Source organism: Saimiri boliviensis, chromosome 4 (assembly GCF_048565385.1).
Source record: "Saimiri boliviensis isolate mSaiBol1 chromosome 4, mSaiBol1.pri, whole genome shotgun sequence".
Lineage (NCBI taxonomy): Eukaryota > Metazoa > Chordata > Mammalia > Primates > Cebidae > Saimiri > Saimiri boliviensis.
In genome coordinates, this window is record NC_133452.1 from 110752800 (window position 1) to 110780690 (window position 27891).

General features: G+C 36.8%; 1 long non-coding RNA gene across 4 annotated transcripts in view; it reads right to left on the reverse strand.

Moving 5' to 3' along the window:
* The window catches only part of LOC141584319 (uncharacterized), a 630894-nt gene that overhangs the window by 423602 nt on the left and 179401 nt on the right, over window positions 1-27891 (reverse strand). The window contains exon 3 of one of the 4 annotated variants that reach the window (XR_012517306.1): window positions 15955-16007. The exons of the other annotated variants lie outside the window; for them this stretch is intronic. This is a non-coding gene — a long non-coding RNA (uncharacterized LOC141584319). The remainder of the gene's footprint in view (window positions 1-15954; window positions 16008-27891) is intronic. 4 annotated transcript variants of the gene reach the window in all.

Sequence of the window (27891 nt, forward strand, 5' to 3'; positions counted from 1 at the left end):
CCCTAATAAAACTTCTGCATGCTAATGCCTCGTAGAGTCACTTCCCAGGTAATACAACCTGTGAAACTGGTCTTTCCCAAACCTTGTTCTTACAAACACAAAAAACATGAGCACAACAGCCTATTCTGTACTCATTTGTAATATATCAATTTCCAGATGACACTGAGCTGCTGCATGGCAGAGTTTGCTATGGAAAAGATCAGACATTCTAGGGGTAAGACACTACACTGTTAGCAGTTGGTGTTCGTGGTCATTTATGTCTTTAAGATGTATTGAATGCTTACTGTAGTAAATATTTTACATAATTTAGGTTATTTAATCCTCATACTAAATCTTTGTTTTAGATATTCCCAATAGCTTAATTCCACAAATTAAAAAAGAAAATAGCAACAGAGAAGTTAGTCAGACATAAAAATGTGGCATAGTTCATCTGTCTAATCAAAGTCAGAGCTCTTGATCTCTACTGTATAATTCCCGCCTAATGCTATTTTTCTTCTCCTGGCTTTTCTTGCTGAACACAAACACTCTCAAGTCAGTAGTCCCAATCTGTATACACATAGTGTGCTGAAAAGCAGACTTCAGATTCTCAAATCCTTATACTGTCAAGAAAGACCTGTTTTCAGGAGTAGCCCTTGATGGACTCTAGACAACCGAACTCTGAGTCCTTGGAATGCTCTGCCTAAGTGTTTTTGTATGCCTGAGGCCTTGGGCCACACTATAACAGTTTGACCAAGGAATTTATGTTATCAATGTGATTTATGATAAGCACTTGTTTTTGCACTAGGGGCTGGAGTTGAGTAGCTGAAGTCAGTCACATAGGTGCTGCACACTGCATGACTGTAACTCCCAATAAAAAACCCTGGACACCAGGATTTGGATGAGCTTCCCTCATTGGCAACATTTTGCATATGTTGTCATACATTATTGCTGGAAAATTTAAATGCATCCTGTACAACTCCACTGAAAAGGGTACCTGAAACTTGTGCCTTCTCTTCTGGACTTCTCCCAGTGAGGTTTTTTTCTTTGCTTATTTTAATCTATATTGTTTTGTTGTAATAAATCATGACCATGAGTATAATAGCTTCTGATTCCTGTAAGTCCTTCTAGTGAATCATCAAGTCTGAAGTAGTCTTGGAAACCTCAACAGATATAGTGAGTGGAGAAACAGCTGAATTTTAGACAGAGAAAGATGAGTAAAACAAATACTTTTATGTTGCTGTTCTTTATCTCAAAGATAAGTGACCTGGTTATCTTGCTAAAAACAAGATCACGCTGTTAAGATCATGCTGCTATTGAATATATCAACAGAGGGTTAATTGCCTCCAGAAAAGGAGATAGATTTGGCCATTTGCCTTGCTATAAAGAAATACCTGAGACTGAGTAATTTATAGTGAAAAGAGGTTCATCTGGCTTGTAGTTCTGCAGGCTGCACAAACATGGCACCGGCATCTGCTCAGCTTCTGCTGAGGCCTCAGGAAGCTTACAATCATGGCAGAAGGTGAATGGGGAGCCAGTATATCACATGCCAAGAGAGACAGCAAGAGAGAGAGAAGGAGTTGTCAGGCTCTTTTAAATAACCAGATCTCATGTGAACTCATAGAGTGAGAAGTCACTCCTTACTGCAAGCACAGCACCAAGCCATTCATGAGGTAGCCACCCGCATGACCCAAACACCTCCCACTAGGTCCAACTCCAGCACTGAGGTCACATTTCAACATGAGATTTGGAGGGGACAAAGCATCTAAACCACATCAGGAGGCATGTGTAAGGTATTAAAAGCATCGTTTTCCTGCCACTTGCATATACATCTGGAGAAATTTGTATTTTCTTAGTAGATGTTATTGTTATTTTGAGAGACAGATGCAACATAATAGAGATAGACTCTGTTAAGAGTGTATTTTTTAGTGGTAGAGAAAGACTCAAGGACTCAGGAGTCAGATGATAAAGAGGTTTTATCAGAAAGACAAGACGTAGGGTACGGGGATCAGAAAGGGAGAAGCGAGGAAACAGAGAAGTTGAAAAGAACAAGGATGGAAGAGGCAAGCAGGGAAGAGAGGCCAGGTAGCTGAGAACCAAATTATCCCCTGATGCTAAGTTATCATATATGAATATCTCTACCTTTTTTTCAAGGCAACATGAAGAACCAGGTGCACTGCTCAAAGTTCTTCGCACCAAGAGGAATTTCCTTCACCATAGCACTGCACGGCCACTTCTGGGTAGGGCTGTAGTGCTGGCACTGACTGGTTTCTGGTAGTGCCAGTATATTATTCAGAATCATTTGCTTCCTCAGTCAGGTAGTCAAAGGGCACTCCCCATGAAGCCTTAGGTTCAAGGTAAGACGGAGGAGTGTAGAGGGTGGCCACGAGCTCATCCCTATCCCCTACTAAGAATTTTGGCACTGTTGGTTCATAGGACGTATGTGGCAGAGTAGCTTGTGTGGCAGCCCGGACCTCCTTCATGACCTGCTCTTTTTCCAGGCTCTAATTAAAAATGGTGGCTTTTTGGTTTCCTTGTTAACTACTCATATTAGTATAACGAAATGAGATCTGTTTTCTTTAGGAAGAGCACAAACTGCTGAGCCTCTTTCTTGGTGGTAGAGGGACCAGACGCAGCAACCTGTCCTTTCCCTTGGCAAGATAACTTACCATGGCTCAGTCCAGGGGAACAAGGGTTGGCAAACCACAGCCCATAGGCTAAATATAGCCCTGCTAAATTTGTAGCCTCGGCCCCCTTTTTATACAAATCATAACTAAGGATATTGTTTTTACATTTTTAAGGGGTTGAAAAGCAAAAGAAGATGGGGGAGGAGAAGAAGGAATCGGAGGAAGAGGATGACAAGGAGGAAAGGAGGAGCTAAAGGTAGAAATAGAAGGAGAAAGACTAGAAGAAGAAGAGGAAGATGAACAGGAAGCAGAAGAAAAGGGAAAAGCAGAAGAGGGAGAAGGAGAATGATAAGACGTGGAGGAGGAAGTGGAGAAGAAAGAAAACAGAAAGAGGAGAAAGAGGTGAAGAAACGGAGGCTATATCTGACCCACGATGCCTAAAATATTTATTAATTTACAGGCCCCTTACAGAAAAAGTTTGCCGACCTCTGGTCTAGACAATTATAGTGATTTCTATTTCGGCTTCCTTGTCCCTAATGCCTCTCGTGGGTCAGGGGAACAATGTGAGGCTTCAGACACTAATAGCATGTCTACTCCACATCAAATATGAATTCCAAATCGAGAAAATAATCACAAGGTTAGTCCAGGGACCCACTGGGCTCACAGCAGGATGGACCTAAGCCAAAACTCCCCTGATCATCTGACTTTCATAAGTCCCTATTCTGACTGAATGGACTACAGTAACATTTTAGGTGCCTAAGGATTAGTGTCAGCTCTAAGCCAGTGACTAATAATTCCTTAAATATGTGATTATTTCCTTTCTGCTATAAATGGTCAGTCCAGGAGATAGATTCACTTCTTGGGGAAAATTTGGGTTTGAAGGAAGATTTACATTAGAAATTTTGGGCTGGTAACACATCATTATTCAAGAGGATCTGGACTCTCTGTCATTTGGCGGTCTCTGGGTCTGTCAATTAGCTTACTATTGGAAATTTACCAAGGGGCCATGACTTCTGTTCACCAGATCTAAAGCCTTTCTGCTTACACAAATTATTTAAGGCTGCCATTCTATTTCAAAGAATTGGAGAAGGAGGAACAGGAGCAGGTGAAGGATCATAATTAAATTAAAGCCAAATACCCATGCTGGTCAGATCATTCCGATAACTGCTTAATGTCTATTACCCATTCCAGCTACCAGGCCTACACTGTCTTTCACATTTGGCCACTTGATTCCTGCCACCTGGGAATGCCATTGCTTCTACTGAATACAAGGAATCCAGCCCATTTATCATTTCTGACCTACAGAAAATATCTGTCATAGAACTCTTCAAGAAACGTTAATGATTCCCTCTTAAATGTATTTCTGAGATATTTAGAGAAAAAAATGTACCCTTTATGGGATATCTATTTAGGGGAAGGGTGAGCAGATCTTGCTATGCAGATCCAATCTAGCATCACAATGACTCTATTTGTCTATTTACTATAACAAGGACGTCTGGTATTTTAATCTATTTCAGTACAGACTACAAACACATCCAGGTTTTAAACAAGCAACTACATAAGTGTTAGAGCCATTCTCAGTTCCTCAAGGTAATACAGGGAATCTACTAATTCTGCTTAGTGTCCAATTTCAATGAATTTGGCTGTCTCCAATTTCATACTCCTTCCAACCTGATCCCAAACCCCAGGGTGCATTCCCACATTTGTTCTCCAGACCTCTATAGAACTAAATTGGCAAAGAGCTTGCAGTTTTTAAAATGTGTATCATACCTCCTCACTGGTCACTTTGTGTCTTGCTCTTTGAATCTTGTTGCGATTTTAGTCTGGTTATAAATTTTAGAAGCAATAAAAAGGAATGAAGGTAGATCAGGAGGAGGATCATTAGTTTATTCCAAGGCAGCTACCTCAGGAAAGGCTATTAGAGTGTCTTCAGGCAAAGGGAGACTAACTTCTCACACAGGAAAAGAGGTTGTTTGTACTGTCAAAGCAGAGCAAAAATGTAAGCATTCAAAGTCCTCAGCTTCATCATCTAAATATGATCATAAACTCCTTTCCAATTACCAAGATCCCCCTCTTTCTCAATTAATGCCCTAACTTTCAAATATGTTATTGATTAGATACTATGTTCTTGATTACAAGTATCTAAAGATGATCATTTAAGTAAATATTTTCCATTGTATGTCATGGAACGCCAGTGCTACCTTTCCATAAAAACGGGTTATTAATGCATCTAAGTGTAACCAAATTAGAGAATCTATTCCAAATATCCCTTAACCAATTCAGAGAATTCACACTTTAGTTTAGGTTCCCCAGGAGCTGCTTCTCAGACTTATTTATTGGTCAGGGCTTGATTTCAGAAAAAGAACTACTAGAAATGATACATAAAACAATGGATCTATTATAGAAATTGGCTTTAGTGTATTGCAACAACCTGCTAAAGTTTTCATACATGCCTATTGTTTTTGCACCTGAGCTAGAGCCTGGAGTGGGTAAGGCAGGCAGTTGAAAAGGTCATATGAGTATCAGGACAGATTGATGTAAGGTGTGTGGTGGGGGAAGGTGGATAAGGAAAGGGTAGAGCAAGAAAAAACAGGAATCTGTGAGAATAAGATGAGAACCTCAAGAACAACCTGGAAGTTACCTTGGTCACTCATTTTTTCTATGCCTTCTATATGTGGCTGACATGCAAGGGAACCTGATGCCCTTTGTCATGGAACTAAATGAGGACATCTGGAGGGAGTTGCAAGACGAGCTGGTGGACTCACAACAGAGGAATTGTAACAGCATCTAGCCATACATTGACCTACCAAGTACAATCGTAGCTGTTGCTTCACACCCCTTCCCAGTCTTATGTGAATGCTCTTGTGACTAAGACTAGCTCAGAAACAAACAGGGAAGAGAGTTTCAGCTCCAAATAGTTGATACAAGACAAAGCCAATACAAGGTTTTGTTTTGTTTTGTTTTGTTTTGTTTGTAATAACAGATAGCTAAAGCAATATATCTAGTGTGCTCAGATTTCTTGTGAAGGAGAGTGCGAGCTAAGTTTTACATTAAAGTTGGGGTGGAGTGGAAATACTGAGTCCTTGGTTGATGGAGTGGGACAGGGGAAATGGAAAGCAGTTGTATTTGCATTAGGCAAATGATGGTCATCAGGGAACTAAAGAATAATGTCTCAAAAAATGGGGAATTGGGTACTTGGCATTTGTATACAAGCTTTCAAGGAGAAGCACCTGAAGCCTGATCAGGTAATATATTGTCACCCCAAAATATGATAAATTAGGGAGGTGAAATCAGAGAGATAAGTGTGGCCCAATCCTGCTGAAACAAATGCTTTCTGCAAGTGAGTCAAAGAGAATTAACTTATGACTATTCACTCTCACACTGAACACCACCACCTCAAAAAGTGTTTGACTTTGAGAATCTGAAGTAGAGAAAGAAAAGATACTTTCTCAATCATTTTGGCAGCTCCTTAAATAAGAAGTGAGAAAAAGCACATGTAGGGGATATAGAGGAGGAAGAATCCTGTATCAGGCAAGCTGGGGACAGCAGGAACGTGGATCTTCTTGTCTGAAATACCAACAGCAGAGCAAACCTGAGGCATCAGCAGGGAGCACAGCAGGGTAGCAGCTGCAGCCCAGAGCACAACAATCCCAGGCCAGAGCAGAGCACCACAAAAAGAGAGCATATTTGCCCACATTAAGATTTACTGAGTAATCACAAGCCCAGGACCACATTGGCCATCTGGGGAAATGGGAAGCTGAGAGATGGGCCTCTGACTATGGGCAGGGTACGTGCGTCTGAGAGGGGAAGAAAGGAGTTTTGGTGACTAGATTTTTGGTCATTCTCAATGAAGAGCAATTCCAATAATAGAAAAACCAGCTTCCCCAAACTTAGATTACCTGTGATTCTTAATTATGTCAGTGTGCTTTGATTTTTATCTCCATTTACAGCATGTAAACTTTTCTTTTTAAATTGACAGATACTATTGTATGTCTTTATAGTGTAAACTTTAAGATAAAATTCTACAGTTGATTTACATCTCACAGTGGTAGCTATTTTATTACATAATTCCTAAGAACTCTTCACATTCTCAAATGACTAAGTCATCTTTGATTACAGAAAATGAGGATGTATAGAAATAGGAACATTTTACACTGTTGGTGGGCGTGTAAACTAGTTCAACTATTGTGGAAGACAGTGTGGGGATTCCTCAAAGACCTAGAAATAGAAATTCCACTTGACCCAGCAATCCCATTACTGGGTATATACCCAAAGGATTATAAATCATTCTATTATAAAGACACATGCACACATATGTTCATAGTGGCACTGTTTATAATAGCAAAAACCTGGAACCAATCCAAATGCCCATGGATGATATATTGGACAAGAAAAATGTGGCACATATACACCATGAAATATGATGTAGCCATACAAAATGATGAGTTCGTGTCCTTTGTAGGGACACGGATGAATCTGGAAACCATCATTCTCAGCAAGCTAACACAAGAACAGAAAATTAAACACTGCATGTTGTCACTCACAGGTGGGTGTTGAACAATGAGAACACAGGGACACAGGGAGGGGAGCATCACACACTGGGTCTACTGTGGGGGGCCAAGGGAGGGACAGCAGTGGGTAGGGAGGTTGGGGAGGGATAACATGGGGAGAAATACCAGATGTAGGTGATGGGGGGATGGAGGCAGCAAACCATATTGCCATGTATGTACCTATGCAACAATCCTGCATGATCTGCACATGTACCCCAGAACCTAAAGTACAATAAAAAAAAATATTTGTTTATTTATTTGTACCTTAGATTTAATTAGAATATAGTTTTACATTTTGGAAAAAAAAGTCTTTTGCTACTTTATTCTATGAAACATACATGATGATAAGTAATAAATGCTGTACCTACATTATGAAAATTACCATTCCAAAATAGGTTAGGTAGTAACAGAATGTATTGCTGATTAGAAAATTACTATACTTGGAAGGAGTAGGGAAGCTTTTTCAGGTTGCTAAACTACTGTAGATTGAGTATAATAATATGGTGAGTGTAGGGAATTCGAAATTTTTGCTTTTGGGTTTTCTACGAACATCTGCTTATAAATTTTGCAGATATTTCCAGTTTTTAGATATTCTAATGTTTGTACTCAATTATCAAATTTAATAGATTTTATTTCCTTTTTGTACTAAAATTATACATTTTGTAGATATTTACAGTTTTGAGATATTCTAATTGTTGTGCTCTATTACCAACATTTAATAGGTTTGTTTTATTTCCTTTCCCTACTAAAATTAGATGCACAAAAAGCAAAATTCTTGTTCCTCTTGCTTTATCAGGGTGAGTATGTACATGTGAGAAACTGAGGGAGGAAGAAACAGTACCTACTTGGTGACATGTAAACACTTTTTTTTTAGCATGAGAAAAATAAGAGAAATGTCTCTGCTGTTGCCACCTTGTGGCTAAATATGTATAAACAGACTGGAAAAGTGGTTTTTTTGTTTGTTTGTTTTTAAATTTATTTATTGCATTTTAGGTTTTGGGGTACATGTGAAGAACATGCAAGATTGTTGCATAGGTACATACATGGTAGTGTGACTTGCTGCCTTCCTCCCCTTCACCTATATGTTTTTTTTTAATAGGAAAGAGCTGTTTAGGAACTGGGTGAATGTTTATTTGGAAATTAAATAATTACCATAACATGTATTATGCATCATAATTACATTCACATATCTTATTTTAAAATTATTTATAAAAATATAGAATATACGTATTATATGGCATACATTCATAGACATTTTATCTTGAGAGAACCTTATCTAACTAAATATTTTAATTTTACCAGTGAGAAAATTAGGAAATAGTGGTATAATCTTATTTTGCTTTCCACTGCATTATAACTGGTCAATTCTTTAAACTCTGTAGGACAAATAATTTTAGGAAATATAAACTTCTTAAAGTTTTATAAGAATAATTAGAAATGATACTGGTAATAAGATAAAATCAAGGTGATAGATTACATTCATTTTTAGTGCCTAGTATATATAAAAGTGTTTTGGAAATCAATTTTTCTTTCCTCTCTGGTTTTAGAATCCCCACTTTTTTGTTGGTCTCAGCTTCCCTTAAAGGCTGGCATGTCTATGTGACCAATTCCTGACCTATGGTTTGTAAGGACAAGAGACGCGTGCCATTTTCAGGTCATTACTTGTAGGGCTGATTGTGCTCTTTCTCCCTCCTGAAATGTAGACATGGAGGTCATCTATGAATTTAAACAACCCCCAAGGATTTCAAACCAAAATCTTAAAATGAACTTGGATCCCCAACACCACAGATCGACCACACTAGCCCTGAACTTACATTCTGACTCTTAAACATGAGTCTCTGTTATTTTGAGACTCTTGCTCTAGCAAAGTTTATATCAGAACTAATACAATGCAATAATCAATGGATAGTTGATCATTTTAAATGCTGTAGAAAAATGAAGTGAGACTCGAGTGTATATGGCAGGTGTCCCCATACTTTTTACACAGGGGGCCAGTTCACTGTCCGTCAGACCGTTGGAGGGCCGCCACATACTGTGCTCCTCTCACTGACCACCAATGAAAGAGGTGCCCCTTCCTGAAGTGCGGCGGGGGCGGGGGGCGGATAAATGGCCTCAGGGAGCCTCATGCGGGCCGGCGGGCCGTAGTTTGGGGACACCTGGTGTATGGTGTGTTAAGACTGCCATAACAAATACTGCAAATTGCATAGCTGAAACAACAAAAATGTATTCCGTCAGTTCTGGAGGATGGAAGCCAAAACTCAGGATGTCACCTGGCTTGTTTCTTCTGAGGCCTCTTTTCGTGTCTTGTTCCTGGCCACCTTCTCACTGGTCTCTCCTCTGTGTGTACACATTTATGTGTCCTAATCTCCTCCTCCTATAAAGATTCCAGTCAGATTGGATTAGGACCCAACTGAATAAGCTCCTTTTATTTATTACCTCTTTAAAGACACTATCTCCAAATACAGTCACACTGTGTGGTTCTGAGGATTAGGACTTTAACATGCATTTTGCTGGGACACAATTCAGCCCAGAATGGTGAAAATGTTACTTGTTTAACTTTAAGATGCTATATAGCAGATATTTCAGATCAGATCGAGATGCCAGCAGCACAAACCAAAAGAAAAATATATTGGGCAAGTAACCGTTAAAGAAAAACATCAAACGCTCAGTGCCTGTGTCTCCCTACTAATAATTTGTGTTTTCTCTGACCTGACTTTGTCTTCTCAGTTTCTTTTTTGTTTTTTTTTTTTTTTCCCAACCCCCCAAATTTGGTCAACTTTCACTTTCTACCACCGGTACCTCAGGCTTAGCCCTAGGCTCTTCTCACCCCTGCATCGATACTGTCTCCCCAGGACTGCTCATTCGGTAACTTATCTCCTACTACCCCTGCCTCAGTCTTTCAACACATCTCCAGGCTCATACATTCATACATTTCCTGCTTGACATCTCTATATAGATATATAATAGGTATCTCAAACTTAGGGTAGCCCAAATAGAAGCCTTGACTTCTTCCTCAAAGCCAATTCATTCTCGTCTTCATAAAAAGCGCCACTATCCACAAGTTTTCTAAAAGACGGACCTAGGAATAATCCTCAGTTCTTCTCATTCATCACCCCTGACTCTCCACCCACCCTCATGTGATCAACCATAAAGCTGACTTATTTCTTCTACCAAAACATACCTAGATTCCATCCACCCTCTCTATCACCACTGTGAAAACAGTAGTTCAAGTATCGTAGTCCATCATGGGGACTCCTGCAATAGCTCCCAATTGGTCTATATGCTCCTACTCCTGCCTTTTACAGCCCATTTTCAACTCAGCAGTGACTCATATTTTTAAAACATAAATCAGAACATATCACTCTTTTGCTTTAACCACTAACAGTTTTCCATTGCACATGAAATAATATCCAAATATGTTGGTGTGGGGACAGCAGAATACAGTGAGCCAAGGGAAGATAGCCGGGGAAAGTTAAAATGATTCTCCTTCTTAAAGGGTTGTCCGGCATCCCCACCCACATGACGATGAGGATTGCCTTTGTGGGCCTGCCATGCAAGATGAGTTTGTGATCAAAGATCAAGATTACACTCTTTCTCAGAAGAGACAAATCTTAGATATTCTCAGAGAAATATAATAATAACAGAACCTGCTTAGGAAGAAGAATACAGGAGAGGCACTGTTGTCCCCATTTTAATGCATAGTGCGATGGAAGACCAAGAACACTATGACACCAGCAATGAGAACAACCCACTTAAAATAAGTAGCCCTCTTAAATTTAAATTGCATTTGCAACGTAGAATACAGAGGCAATAAAATAAAATAAAATAAAATAACCAAGTCTAACCCGGAAAGGGGAAAAATTTTAAATCTTACAAAAAGAAGCCTATATAAGTATCCTCAGCAGGTAGAAAAAAAATAATAAAAACAAGAGGTTAGGTGAGTTTAGGAGAAAAGAGAAAAAGGTAATAGCACTAATATGCATTCTATGTTAAACAGATGATGAAAAGAAGGGGCAATAATGAGGAAAACCTCCGCTGAAATTACCCTGTGATTCAAGTGAGTTCATACCTGAGCTTTTCCCTCCGGAGGCACCTCACAATTTGAAAGTGGCAAACAGATTGCAGGTCAGGAAACTACAAGACAGTAATCACTACATACAGATCTGAAGAGAAAAGAAAGATTCTGGGGAAAAGAGGGGTTGGATGGCAACTCTGTCAGAGAAAAACAAGATTAGGAGTCAAAGTAGTCTGAAATTTATGATAACTTTACCAAATTCAGTCATCTGAATGAATAGAAAAGCATTCAATGAGATACACTAAAGGATCCAAACATTGCAACTGAAAACATTCTTTAGCCATTAAAAGCATTTAGTTTGAATTTTGTTTTCATTGACAAGAGAAAGATTTTGTTTCAAATGCGGTGGCAGAAAATTTCCTTAAGACGTATCATGCCCCCAGGTAGGATGCAACCAAAACTTTAAAACTGTCGTGAAGCTTTCCATCTTGGTCAGCAGACAACTTCAAATGTGCTTGCTTATTGAGAAGTGAAGAGGGGAGAGAGGCAGGCAACGGGCCCTCATAGGGCAGTTCAGGGCCCATGGCAGGCAAAGGTTCGTTATTTGTGCCATTCCACTGAAATGGCAGTCCCAAAACTTGCAAGACATGGCCCCAGCATAACAATGTATTTCTAGTTAACCTTTGTACCATTGCTTCTATTTGATTCAGAAGTTCATTGAAATAGTCTGACAAAACCAGTATTACAGTGCTTAATTGGCATATATTAAGCTATAATATGGATAATTAGAAATCAACCAAAGTTCCATCTTTCATAAAGGAGGGCAGAGGTTAGTTAGGCTATCTTCTTAGCAGTCTAAGTTTGTGATCTGGTTTAAAGGTGAAAATCAATTAGTAACCCTTTCTTCAATAAGATTTTAATAACTTGCCAAGCAGAATAACTTCAGTTTCTGTTTACTGTCACTTCATCACTCTGACAGCTTTTAATTTCATAGGTACAGTTTCAAAATTGTTAGGTTATAACAAAACTAAAGTATCTTTAAATATCAGAATAAAGTATCTTTAAGTATCAGAATTTGGTGGATAGACTGAGTAACCTCTGATAATACAGTCCCCTGATTATTTATCACAGTATCTTGAGAAAGGATAATAATCCTAATCATAAACAAGAAATTTCTAACACTGCTGAAGGATTTGTTGAAATATACTCTTAGATGCTAATACAAGGATTATAAATTTTTATAAAACATTTCTGGAACAATTCAACCAATATATCATAAGATATCACATTGTTTATATCTTTCAAGAAAAATTTTTCTTCTAAGAATATATCCCAAAAAATAGAAATTTAATGAAGGTTAATGTAAAATTATGACTATCATAGCATTATTTGTAATATTGAATTACTGGAATTAACTGTGAAGGTTAACAAGAGTATCTCTTATTCAAAGTTTAAAAGTATCAAAAATTCTTAACCATCACATCTACAAAAATGTTTAAAAACAAAGTGCTTACAGTATAATATCAATTTAAAAGATGGGATATAATTAATTCATCTTCATTTCAAATATAACTAGAGATAGAGCTAGATGGAGAAATACAATGAGGCATAAATAGTAGAAATCTGTTAGATTATGGAAAATTTTTACTTCTGTGTTTTCTACAATGACCATACATCACTAACATAACCATAAATATTAATAATGTGAATCATTCCCTGCTTGAGCACCCAAAGGTATTGAATAGGTCTATTCCTAAGTGCTAACAGCATTTGTACAAACTAGAAGTTAGACAAAAACATGCTGTTAATTTTCCTTATTTAAAATAATTATTCTCATCAGAGCAGCCCCTAATGCATAGCCTAAACTTGTAGAATGGCCTTGTTATGACTATGACAGTTAGAATAGGGAAACTGACATGATGAAAAGTTTTGCCATAGTGTTTTTAATGTGATAGATTTTAAGTAATGCCTGCATGTTAGAGTTCATTTTAAAACAGGAAGGAAGGAAGGAACGAAGGAAGGAAGGGAGGGAGGGAGGGAAGAAAAATGGAAGGAGGGAGGGAAGAATGCAGGCAGGCAAGCAGGAGAAAGAAAAGGAAAAAGATGTGGTACATAAATGCCATGGAATATTATGCAGCCATAACAAACAATGAGGTAAGTCCTTTGCACCAACATGGATGGAGTTGGAGGCCATTATCCTAAGCAAACTAACACAGGAACAGAAAACCAAATACTGCATGTTCTCACTTAGAAGAGGGAGCTAAACTTTGAGTACACGTGGACACAAAGAGAGGAACAACAGATACTGGGGCCTTTTTGAGGGGAGAGGGAAAGAGGAGGGAGAGGATTGAAAAATTACCTATCCATTACTATGATTATCGCCTGGGTGGCAAAATAATCTGTATACCAAACTCCCATGAAATGCAATTGGCTTATATAACAAACCTGCACATGTATCTCTAAACCTATAAAAAAAAGTTTTAAAGTTAGGAAAAAAAAATGAAAAAAAAGAAAAGTAACATGAGCAAAAAGTAGCCAGTTTCACTAATTCCCAGAGGAAAAAATAATCATGAACCCATATAATCTATAGGTTTGGCTAACACTCCGGATTTAATTGAAGGTGGTATTAAAGTTTCCAGGGCAACAAAATCTATGTGTCCTCTTCCCTTGATTTCTAATTCTTGTCTACAAAGGTGAGAAAATTCTCTAGAATCTCAACAAAATTAGAGACAGGTCAGATATGTTTCTCCAGATAGTTAAGACTATTAGGCCAAGATCATGTCTACAATGATGCTTACAAATAAGATCAAGATACCAAGACTCACTTTTGTAACTTCTACAGCTCTCTGAATTCCATCTTTCTGCTCAGCGATTGGATAACATATGCCCAAATGTGACCAGATCTTACCAGGAGACATTGGCTGTAACACAAATAGTTACAAAAACGGCTAATGGGAACTACAAACCTAAGAATAACATGCAACTGATTCTATATGGACTACCTGCCAGCCAGCCAGATCCTAGAAAGTTAGTTAGTGTCAAGCAGATGGTGACTCTAGCTGTTTTCACAGAGAGTACTGGCCACTTTGCAAAGAATCAGAAGACTTATTTGAAATCATATGGCACAAAATATAGAAAGTCTGATGACAGTTTCCCCCAGACCCATAGTCTAACTGCTGGGAAAATGGATTGGGTGCAACAGTATCAGCCACCCAGCCTCAGAAAGGGACTATTAGGATTCTGAGGCCTACATCAAATGGTTTGTGATCAGGGTAAGATTTAATTCATGGGTGAAGTGGTGGCAAGTGAGGCAGTACATCAAATAATTTAAGTGCTTCACCAAACAACAAATGAAAACCAAGCAAGGAGCCTTGAAGAAGTGAATATTGCTCATCAGAGAACCAGAATGTTGGAGGAGTGGGTTAGGAATTCTCTTATTTGAGAGTCACATCATTATCTGAGTTTTCACTTCCCACAGAGCTTCCAAGAAAGGTTGATAGCAGAGATTTAAGCAGTGCTGAAAAGGATGGGCAGTGGGCAGTACAAATACAAAATGATTAGGAATTGAACAGAACCATATTCTGGAGAACAGCATTCTGGTGCTGTCTTGGAAGATCTAGAATTCTGTTAAGTCCTGAGCAATTCTCAACATAGACCATGAGTTTTACACAGATAAGCAAAATATTCCAGGGTCGAGATCTATCTGAACCACTGCTTCACCTATTATGCTGTTTAATCCCAGGAAAACTAGAGCAAAAGATATTTATAGCTCAGCCTAAACTTGTACATGACCACTTCTGACATAAACAGTGCAAAGCTGATATCTTGGCACTTATGAAACACTATAAATGAAAAGGCGCATATATGTATTATGCCCATGTTAACAAAACAAGTAAAAAAAGTATTGACTGTTCTTTAATCCTATTTATCTATAAAAGGGATGCATCAGTAGATCAAGATGATGAACTTCATTACCATATGAGACAAAAAATATCTCTTTAATGACGAAATACCTTACCCAAATGGCTTTAGCTAAGTGTGTTTATTGCATTCCAAGCAGAAATAGGCACAGACATAAAAATGTAATTAAAAGCAAAGGCATCATCTCTCCTGAAAGTCTCTATTTTATGTTACTGATGGTCATTTAGTACCATGCTATTAATACAAAAAGCAACATTGTTATTAATCTACATATTACTTTCCATTAGTTAACATAGTAACGTTAATTTTTCCCACAAGTGGTCTGCCAGTGCCAGGAGCTGATTCTAGTTATTATCACTTTTATTATATTGTAAATTTGCCATCTATTATTTCAGGGACCTTAGAATAGATGCATTTTATAATGAAGAACTTAAAAAAGTATTTAATGCATTATGTTTTGAAAGAAAGATAAACGGAATTAGAAAGAGTCTAAGAAAATATAATCATAAAGATGTCCCAAATGAAACTAAATTATGGATATTTACACGTATTTGTGTGGAAATTGGTACAAGAATCTAAGCATTTAAAACATGGGTGTAATTCCCACATTATTGATTAATTTTAATCATTCTCTTAAGGCAAGAATTGAGCATATTTATGTCATCCAATTAAAATTACCTTAAATAGAGTACAATTTACCAACTGAACACTTACAATGCCAGTCAAGCCTACCCTCAAATAGTTTAAAATCACCTGGGGAAAGTAATTACATATGAAAGTAACTATTTTAAACAGCACAATTTATTTTTAATAATGTATGTTTTGCATAATGCAAGAGAAGGAGAGCAAATTACAGCTAACTTACTATGAGCAGGATATTCTTCCAGGCACTAAAAGCCTTCTTCAAGAAGATGTCATCTGAATTAAGTAATAAAGATGGAAAAAATTTCAACAGTTAGAGAAAACATTGAAATATGTTTTAGGCAAAAAAAAAAAAAAAAAAAAAAGACCATGAATAAGAAAAGTAGCAGGTAGAAAAATAGTGCTTATGGCTACTGGAAGCTAATTGTGCATGACTGCAGTTTAAGTAGCGAGAAGGTAAGATACAAACCTGGACACTAAAACCGGGTGACCAGGTAGAAACCTTGGATGCCATTTATCTTGGAAGTATTTTGAACAGAGAAATGACCAATCAGCTCTCCAAAAATTGCATTTTAAAAACCATTACATTTGGTTTCAATGCGATGAAATAATGGACCAAGCTTTGAAAATAGGAGCATATTTCATAGGATTTCAGGAAAACACAATTAGGTCAACAAAACTAAACAGAGAAACTCAACCACTAACGTTATCAATTGGGTAAAATACTTAAATAATGACTTAAACAATGACACAACTTTTTATTGTTTGTTTATCTGATCTTCAATCACTTGTCAGCAATCTAAGGCTACTAAGAGGCTCAATGACATCTTCAGGGACTCATTCAACTCTTTTTTCTCTTTTGCCAACCTTGTCAGGGATTTTTGACCTTAAATTTGCAAGCTGGCTGCTGCATCTCCAACCATGTATTGGTGTCTGAGCAGAATACAGGAACAAGGACAAATGCCTCGTACAGTCATTGTACACAGCCATCCCTCAATATCTGCAGAGGGAGGGATTGGCTCCAGTATCCCCCCATCCCCCCCCCACGGATACCAAATCCACGAATGTGCAAGTCCCTTATGTAACATGATATAGTATTGCATGTAACCTACATACATCCTCCAGTATACTTTAAGTAACTAGTTCTTGTATTGTTCTTTTCACTTCTGGTATTTTTTATTGTTGTATTGCTGTTTCTTACTGGTTTTTTAGAAAATTTTTTGCTTGTTGTTTTTGAGACAGAGCTTCACTCTGTCGACACCTGGAGTGCAGCGGTTCAATCTTGGCTCACTGCAGCCTCGACCTTCTAGGCTCAGATGATCATCCCACCTTAGCCTCCATAGTAACTGGACTGCAGGTGCACACCACCATGCTTAGCTAAGATTTGTATTTTTTGTAGAGATGGTGTTTCAACATGTTGCTCAGGCTTGTCTTGAATTTCTGGGCTCAAGTGATCCACTGGCCTCAGCCTCTCAAAGTACTAGGATTATAGGCATAAGCCCCAGTGCCTGGCCTCTGAATATTTTTGATTGGTGGTTGGTTGAATGTGCAGATGCAGAACCTGCAGATAAGTAAAGTCACCTGTACTAGCAAAGTTCTGCCTTCTCATTAAGGATAGCAAGACTTCCTCAAACGCTTGGACTCACAACTACCTGCCAGAATTATATCCCGTGACCACCACTGTGATAAGGAAATGAAGTTTACTTTCCAGTCTCTATGATATAATAAACAAAAAAAGAAATCACAATAAGAGAGCAAGAGAAAAGAAGCCTTAAGTATCTGCCAAAGCAGTGGATTCAGTATTACCTGGGGGAGGAGAAGGTACTTCTGACTCTTAACTGACTTCTTCAATCCTTGACTAAACTTTCCTAATGCTAGTCCAAGAATTTATATTCAGAATCACTAATATAAGTGGATGGCTCCCATGAGATTCAAGGCTACTCTGACAGGAAGAGTGAAACTAGTTCCATGTGGACAGATAATTGAATGAGACAAAATTCATGATAAAAGGATTATGGCAATGGAAAATCACAGGGTGACAAACATCACGTAAGTACCATGTCTAACACCACTCTGACTCCTCAACAATGATCATCCCCATCTTCCTGCACTGCTTTTGTCCGGTAATCTGGAGCCTTGTTCTTAAGGAAGGTGGATGTCCCTGGATAGATTATAATTCATCTTAGCCTGTCATAAAAATTCAAAACTCCTTTGCTAGTGATTAGACTAACAGTGATTATATGACCCCCACCACCCCATTTTAGCCAATAAGACATAAGGAAAAAATCTACTGGGAATCAGATTTTCTCCTGGATAAAAGAATAAAATAATATATATTTCTTCATGCATCTGAGTTGCTATTGCCATCTGTGAGAATAGGAAGAGCTATAACCTATACAATTAGAAAAAAGGGAAAATGTTAAAATACATGTGGGTACCTGATGATTCAACTTAGTTATTGAAGCAGCCCTGAAATGGCCCTCCCCTAGATTTCTTATTATTTGAGATAATAACTGTTTAAGTCACCATTAATTGGGGAGTTTATATGTACAGACTAGAGCATTTTAATTGCTATAAGTGTAACATTCAAATTTAGATTCTAGGAATTGAAAGAAGAAATTAAGAGGCTAATTTAGATCACAGATCATGGACTAGGACTCAGGTCCATGAATACAGATGCAGGGGAGAACAGAAGTAAATAAAAGGAAGAAAGGTTCACAAGAAAGCAATTTTATGATTTAAGTACATTTTGTTCATACAAAATGGAATCTTGGAATCTAAATAGATTAGCTCTCATTCTTTGACCAACACAGAATGTGACAGTTTATTGATTCACTTGTTATCAGTACAAGTCACTGTGCTATTATGCACTGCGTCTCAAAGTAGCGTACAGCCCAGGAAATGGCTTTGATGGGAGTAGGAGACTAATTAGGGCTTTTGCAAGGGTCCAGCAGGTTTGCTGTGGCACGACTGGCAGAAAAACAATGGAGAGTGTCTGCCATTGACCTGAGAAAACTCTGACATTAAAAGCATTTCTGTCATAGTAACACTTTCTCATACTATCATTCTGCTTACTTTTATGAAATATAAACCTTTATTAGCTGAATAAGATTTATAGCATAACAAAAATGATAATAAATAACATCATGAAGTTATTTCATTGTAAAATGTGATTTTCAGGGGGCTTCTGAGGAAGAAAATTTAATATAGCTGATAGATACTTTGTGATAATATCCATTTATAATTAGGGTCATTTCTTGGGTATCGGGTGTGATTGCTAGGAAAATAACAGCCTAAGCTGTAACTTTCCCACACTAAATATTTTTATCCAATAAAACAATGTGCCCAAAATATATCTCAAGGGCAGCCTTGAAGAAAAAAGAAGTAGGAAAAGAGTATAACACTTTGGTCTGTGGAGAAGGAATAGTACAGTCGCTCCAGTTATTCGTTAATGGTAGTGGAGGGATTTATAAACTGGTTAAATGTATTAAAATCTGATGTCATTTTGCCAGTGTGATCATGTTTACAAAGAACTTTAATATACAAAATCTCACTTAAATTTGAACCAATCATGAGTAACAGAAATTAATATATTTCTCCTGATGTTCTAAATTAACCTCTCACATAACATTCAATGTCTACCTTTCTCCTCCATTCCTGTGATGCAAAAGAATAAACTACCAAATATCACCTGAGGTGGCTTCCACTTGGACTCAGCCAGTAGGAGGAATGATTGGGAAATCAGAAGGCAGGAGGAGGAATACTTCTTCCCCAGCTCCCTCACTATGTCCTTACCATACTTTTTGCAGTGCCGTATCAATCTATGACCTCAGCATCTGATAGGAGTCCTCCTCCTCAGTGGCTCCTATTTTCATCAGGCTCCAGTGACACTTTTTTCCCCTTGAATATTCAAACCTATTGTGGCAACAGCTTCCATGATATTTATGTCTTAGATGTGTTGATATCTGTTACTGATTTCCTTAACCCTGATCACATCTCTATAAATAATTCATAAAAGTGTGACTTCTCTGTCTGTCTGTGAGACCCCAGATCGACACATTTCCCATTTCATTTTAAGTTTAGCATTGTTAACTGACTTTTCCAAACACACAGCTGGTAAGTGAGAGTAACGTATCTATCTTCTGTTCTCAGTCCATAGCTCATATCATCTTTATATGTATATGCATTTTAAATACTTGCTTTCCTCTTTCCACTCCTGCCTGTCACTAGAGAAACTCAATTATCAATGGTCAAGACCTAGAAGACTTCTCAATTTATCATAATTTCAAAAAGGCTTTGATCAGTGTTCATTTCAGAAAAGTATCTGAAATGTAAACTCATTAAAGCATTTTTTCATCACTTTCATAAAAATTATTCTTCTAAGAAAATATATGACCCTTACAATGTCGAAAAGTTTTGGGAAGAAATGACTTATTAAGAAGTAAGCCATACAGCAGAATATGACTATTTTCTCTGAAACTATTTTTCAGAAAAATCTGATCAAACAAAGTAATAAAACAAAGTGTCTCAAAATAGCCATTTAATTCTTCATTCAGATCTTAGGGCAGCATTTAATTGACTTAGGCCATGAAAATAGCTATAGGGAAGTCACATCAAGAAGCAGAGATACATTCTCTGTTTTGCTTTTTTCCTTTACGTTTTTCTGTGGTTGGTTTAGAATGCATAAACTCGTTTATAGAAATAAGCAAAAAATTTATAACAATCTTTCAGTTCTATTTTGCTTTTTCTGAAATCATGGTGATTTTGAATACATGTAGGATGATAGTGTTAAAATTGTAGGCTGGGCATGGTGGCTCACACCTGTAATCCCAGCACTTTAGGAGAAGAAGGTGGGTGGATCACCTGGGACCAGGAGTTCGAGACCAGTCTTGCCAATATGGCGAAATCCTGTCTCTGCTAAAAATACAAAAATTAGCCTGATGTGGTGTACACTCCTGTAGTGGGAACTATTCTGGAGGCTGAGGCAAGAGAATTGCTTGAATTTAGGAGGCAAAGGTTTCAGTGAGCTGAGAACGAGCCACTGTACTCCAGCCTGGGCCTCAAAAAAATTTATTACAATGTTATAAAATTAAAAATCATATCTTGTCTTTTAATTACATAATGACTTCCTCTTAGGTGAGCTTTATCTTTTTATTTCAAGAAAAGCTAATTTTTTTAAGTTGAGTATGAACCAGATTATTATAATTACAACTATTTGACTCTCAGTGCTTTCCCCCCTAAACTATAGGTTCCTTAAGAGCAGGTACCACATCATAATCATTTCTAAATTTCAGAACTACTCTGAAACATAGTGGGCACTAGCTAAATGTATACTTAATTGTGACATTTTTAGTCACAATATGACAATCCAACTTGATGTTCAAACGAAATTCCCTGGGAAATTCCACAGAGCTCAGCAAGGTAGCCTGAAATTACAACTACCATATGAAAGTTTTTATAAAGAAAAACCATGTTCAACAATAGAGCACATTATTCAGGAACTTAAAGAGAGATTTTGAGAACAGAACCTCAAAGCTCTTAAATATTTCTCTCTGGTACTCTCAGTCATAGGTCAGCTCAAATTTTATACATCAGAGGAACACAATACTGGCATGTATAGAAGTGTCTTATCCCATCCCAATGTGCTCTCAGCCAAACTGCATTGATGGAGAATCAAATGGAAAGACAGAGGGAAAAGTAAAGAGCTTTTGTCTACCATTTATAACCCCTCCACTTGACCAACATCAAGTTTGTTTCCTAATGTATATACATTGCTGAAGGTACTGTTTATTTTTCTCTGTGATAATGGTTGAGAATGAGTGGTATGAAAATGGACAAAAGCATCTCAAAACATACTTTAGGAACCCTTTGCCAGACCAAAGGTCAAGTAACTTGGCTTTGCTTAACATAAATTTTGATCTAAAGGACAATCTGGATTTAATGGTGGACACATATATCAAGCAATATCTGATTAAGTCAGAATTCCCCACAGATAATTCAGAAATCATTACGAATACTGAAAAGGTTCTTTAAGTGGGCTTTATCTTATGTTTGATATTTGGAAGAAAAGTTGTAAGGTGTATGCAGGTCACTCAATAACTGAATATCCCTGCCTATAGGCCTCCCATTAAATACATTAATTACTGATAATATTACTATTTAAATGGCTCCTCTTTGAAATCTGATGCTTTGAGGACCTATTTTTTCTTTCAGAAGCTAGCATTGAAAGCACCCTGATTTATTTCTGCATAAAATTCAGTGAACACAATGGAAGCCTGCCCATAGCAATACTTCATCTGTAGCCCTCATTTCTTAGTTGCCACGGTGTGGAATTTTACAGCCAAAATTTGTGCATCCACTTCCTAAGGGGGGAAGCCTACAAATTCCTCTTTCAGGTTATGAAATTCATGGGCAAACCTCACCAACATAGGTGACGATCTTGCTCCACTGTGTCCTCTATATGGTCAGTGATAAGGGAAGAGTGAATCTCTCAATGCCCTGCACAATTTCTTCCTGAACACAGCTCTCTCAGATCTCCAGCATCTGTTTCTGATGGGTTTCTTAACAGAACACTGTGTTAACTGCAGTTGTCTCAAAGTGCTTTCTCAGGACCTCTTCATCAGAATTTATTAGCCACTCCAGCAGTTCTTATAAGTTATCAGGAGTAAAGAGACCTTCTGGGATTTCACCAGCTTCATGTTTATCCAGAAGTATGTTTTGCTTTCCGGTAAGAATACAAATTTTGAATAGAAATTTTAGGTATTCTTTGTTTTCTTTCTCTTCAAAAGTTAGAGGTAACATGTCCTCATCTTCTTCCACACTTGGGATTCTGAGCATTGCTGTTGTTAGTTTCTCTATGTTACTTTCTTTTCCTGTTGAGAAGTTTTGTCATTTTTTTTTCTGTTTTTTTGTTTGTTTGTTTTGTTTTGTTTTGTTTTTTTCTGTCCTCATTTCATTTCCACTCAATTCTTTTATTCATTTTCTGGGTCTGCTAGGTGGATTGTCTAAATGATTGCTAAGAGCACAGCGTGTGGATATTGCACTATCTCAAAGAACTGCCCCATAAGTACAAGTTCTACAGATAATAGTTCTCAAATTGTTTGGCACATATTGATAATGTTTATTTAGTTGATCGGAGGTTTTCTCTTCTAAGTCTCTGCTGTGCTACAATTCTCCACCCACTCCTAGCATCTGGACAGACCCCCCCAGAACCTGAAGAAGGCCAGGTCAGACTCTTTGCTCTTCCCCTTGCAGATGGGGGGCAGTGCTAAAATTTAACCTGTCACTGCCTGCCTGCTGACCCAGATCCTCATCCCGTGTCCTCAGAGTAGTCTATAGGTCTCTCTCACTGGAGAGAGAAACCAGGCTGGTGACAAAGGGAAAGGCAGCCTACACACATTTTTCTGCTTTTAGATGCCAGTCTTTATTCAGTAAGGATGTGGTTTATCCCTAAGCTCAGTGTTTTGAAATCATCAATACCACCAATACCATGGCAAACACACTACGAGCACTGACAAATGGCTGACAAGAGAACAAAGAATTCTCCAGAACTGCAACTAATGATTACTGTCTGACCTCTTATTTTCTATTTTCAGAACACATAGATTCAAAGAAGTTTTCATAAAATTACATCATTTTCTAAACCTCTCACTAACCCATATCTAAAGAGATCCAAATAGATTCAGATGTTCAGGTATCACAGCATCCTTCACCATGTGAAACCAACTATCCAAACAAGTTATTTAAACCCAGGAACTGAGTAAATTCAAAGAAGAAAGGTTACTTGTATTAAATAAGACCTAGTATAAGAAAGTGATATGTATGGCATAGATGAGGTAAAGTCTATAGACTTTATGGAGATAAAGATCAGTGGAAGATAGAGAACTAGGTAGCAAAAGAAAAAGACATTTCCCTAACTATAGGCAAGAAGAAAAAAGCAACATATAGGTGAAATGTAATTTCCAAGAGTCATTCCTCATTCATCTTCTTGAAAGGTCTATGATTTTTTTTCTTATATCATCCTATCAAATATATTTTCCATATTGATTAAATATGGTTAAGAATATCCACTAGTTTCTTTGGCAGGGTGCTTTAAGTTTAACAGCTTCAGTTCTACTTCATGCATTCTATCCATAGTTTGGATATATCACTGACCAAGAAAAATGAGTCGGATAAATTTGTGAAGCAAATTCTCTGCAACCTCTTTCTTCTCCTCTGCCCCGATCTATAACTCTCCGTGCCAAATGCAAGCAAATTTCTAAATTTCCTTGTTAAACTGAGAAAGATACAAATACATGTATGCTTGACAAAACCACATCCCCTTCTGTGTTAACTCTGCTTGTTCTATTTCTTTGCATGGTAAACATTCGTCTCTAATTGTGAAATGCAAAGTTGTCTTCAGTTTAAGAATATTTGGCTTCAGCCTGTCGAGCAGCAAGTGTTGTAGGATACCTGAGCAACCTCCTAGGAGGGATAATAGTTTGATTTTTCCAGTTCCTACTTCCCTCTCCAAATATTGGCATTTGCTTCCTTGGAGAATATTAATCCTTGGCCCCCAGTCTGCTAAAACTGCTAAATGCAGAAGGCTGTATTTCACAAACATGTCTTCCCACTTAACCACTCTACCTGTCCAAAAATAAATGATAAAAAAATCCCATCTGGATCAGTAATAATTTTACAGATTTGTATTTTACTTTTTCCAAACCTATTCTTGCTGTCATTCCAAATGAATCTCTAATAGTGGAATTTCAAATGTTGTGCTAAGTAGCAGGAATGTAAGTTTGGGGCCTGGCCTCTTGGCTGTTAAAACCCAACAAAGTATCTGTTCATATCCTTCGCCCATTTTTGAATAGGCTTGTTTGTTTTTTTCTTGTAGATCTGCTTTAGTTCTTTGTAAATTCTGGATATCAGCCCCTTGTCAGATGGGTAGACTGCAAAAATTTTTTCCCATTCTGTTGGTTGCCGATTCACTCTACTGACTGTTTCTTTTGCCGTGCAACCTATGCAACAATCCTGCATGTTCATCACATGTACCCCAAAACCTAAAATGCAATAAAAAAATAAAATAAATAAAAAACCAACAAAATCCCAGCTACGGCATGTTAAATTTAATATTTGTTTGTGGCCTGGTTATATATGAAATTCAGCTATTCCTTTTTTGTTTGTATGTTTTTTGGGGGTTCATTTTGGCCTTAATTTTTTTATTTTTAATTAATTAATTTTTAATTGACAAAAAATTGTATATGTGGTGTACAATGTGGTATATGTACATATATATATATATATATATATATATATATATATATTATAAATGGCTAAATCCAACTAATGAACATGTCTATCCATTGCTATATGTACTTAACATTTTTTTGTGGTGAGAACATTTAAATCTACTATCTTAGCAATTTTAAGTACACAATACATTGTTTTTAACCATAGAAACCATGTTTTACAAGAGCTCTACTGAAAATTTTATTTTGTCTAACTGAAAATTTGTATCCTTTGAACATCTCTATCCCACACTGCAGCCTCTAGTAACTACCATCATACATTCTACTTCCATAAATTAGACTTTTGAAAATTCCATATATAAATGAAATTATGTAATACTTGTCTTTCTGAGGCTAGATTACTTCACTTAGCATAAATTCCTCTAGTTTTATCCATGTTATTTCAAATGATAGAATTTAATTCTTTTTTAAGGCTGAATATTATTCAATCTTAAAATCTGTGTATACTTCTCACATTTTCTTCATCCATCCATCCATCCATGACATTTAGGTCTTTCCATGACTTAGTTATTGTGGACAGTGCTGCAATGAATGTGGGAGTGCAGGTAACTCTTCAGCACAATGATTTGATTTCCTTTCTATACATAACCAGAAGTGGAACTCCTAGGTCACATGATAGCTCTATTTTTAAGTTTTTGAAGAACCTCCCCAGTATTTTCCAATATGTCTATACTAGTTCACATCCCCACCAACCGTGTACAAGCGTTCCCTTTCTCTATATCCTCCTCAACACTTATCTCTTGCCTTTTTGATAATAGCCATCCTAACAGTATGAGAAAATAATATCTCATTGCAGTTTTGATTTGCATTTCCCTGATGACTAGTGATATTAACCATTTTTTTTTCATGTACTTTTTGGCCATTTGTAAATCTTTATTTGAGAAGTGTTTCTTTAGGTGTTTTGCCAGATACTTAAGAAAATCAAACGACCCAATTGAAATTGGTTTATTTCCATTCTTGCTATTGAGTTGTTTGATTTTCTTACATATTTGGAATATTTAACTTCTTATCAGATGTATGGATTGAAAATAGTCTTTCACAATCAATAGATTGTCTTTTCACTCTGTTATTTTCTTGTTGTGCGAAAACTTTTACTTTGATGTAATTCCATTTATCTATTTTTGCTTTTGTTGCTTGTGCTTTTGAGGTCACATACAAAAAAAAAAAAAAAAAACAAAAACAAACAAACAAACAAAAAAAAACCCCACACAAGAATCTTCCCCCAGGTCAATGTCAAGAAGCATTTATCCTGTTTTATTCTAGAAGTGTGATAGTTGGAGGTCTGACATTTAAATCTTTAATCTATTTTTCATTGATTTTTACATACAGTGAGAGAGAAGGGCCTAATTTCTTTTGCATATGAATATCCAGTTGTTTGAACAGCATTTACTGAAGAAACTCTCTTTTCCCCAGCGTGTGTTCTTGGTAACTTTGTTGTAGATCAGTCCATAAATTTAAGGATTTATCTGTGGGCTTTCTATTCTGTTCTGTTGGACTATGTGCCGGTTTTGTGTCAGTGCCATGCTATTTTGATAACTATAGCTTTATTCTCTTTGCTCAAGATTGCGCTGGCAATTTGGGGCCTTTAGTGGTTTCATATGAATTTTTAAATTATTTTCTAAAAAAAAAGTCCTTGGGATTTTGATAGAAATTGAGGTGAATCTGTAGATCACTTTGGGTAGCATAGTTTAGTGACATTAATTCTTCTTCAGCAACATTAATTCTGAACGTAGGATATCTTTTGGTTTATTTGTGTCTTCAATTTCTTTCATGTATGTTTTATGGTTTTCAGTGTACATATTTTTATCTCTGGTTAAATTTATTCATAAGTATTTTTAAATGCTATTGTAAATGGGATAGGGTGTTTTGTTTTGTTTTGTTTTTTTAATTTCCAGGTCTACAAAATATGTTAGCTTTTCTTTCCGTCCCTCACTGTTTTCCACTTTATTGGATAATAGGATGTTTCTGGCTTTGTGAACCTTAACTTTTCTATTGCCCCTACTCAACTAAGTTTATTTATTCAATCAAAATAATTTATCTTAAATCTCACCAATTCCTTGAATTTAAAAGGCCCCTAAACTGATCCATTCACAGGGTACACTAGCTGTAACTCTACCTCTAACTATAAGGCTGGATCACAGTAGTTTTCCATTATGCTGTTGAGCTGTGTCTATGATGTATTTAGAAAATGTTGAGAAATTTTTCTTTTTCCAAGTCCTCCAAGATATTGATGAGCAAAAGAAGATGAGCTGCTTCTTAAATTAAACATTTAATTGTTGCACAATTTTAGCAAATGTATTAGTCTTTTGTTTTGTTTTGTTTTGTTTTAAAGTCCAGAGAGTTAGTATGACATAAGCCACAGCAGTAACTCTACTTCTTAAAATTGTGATTCTTCTTATTTATTTATTTTAAATTCTAATTGACAGAAAATAATTGTATCTATCTCTGGGTTCAATGTGATGATTTGATATATGTATAGATTGTAAAATTATTAAATCAAGTGAATAAACATATGCTTTCAAAATGGATGAAACAAAATGAACCATTATAAAATCCTGGTCCTGGAAGTTTATGTAGATGAGTTTAGTTTTTCCACAGTTGTTCAGCCTCAGAAAAAAAAAAAAAGTTCATACTGGTGCTAGGAGTACATAATCTGAAGTACACCGGCTGGGAAAACCTTCCTTCAGAGGTTATTGACCTAAATTTCAAAATTGGAGTTCCATTTTGAGAAAATATACAGAAATTTGATCCCCTATTAAAATAAAATCTGTCCTATTTCCATCTTCATTCCGTGGGTATTATCATCATTTATTCCAGTAATACTTTCTGGATAATTAGTTTAAAATTTAACTTTAAAATATGACATCTGA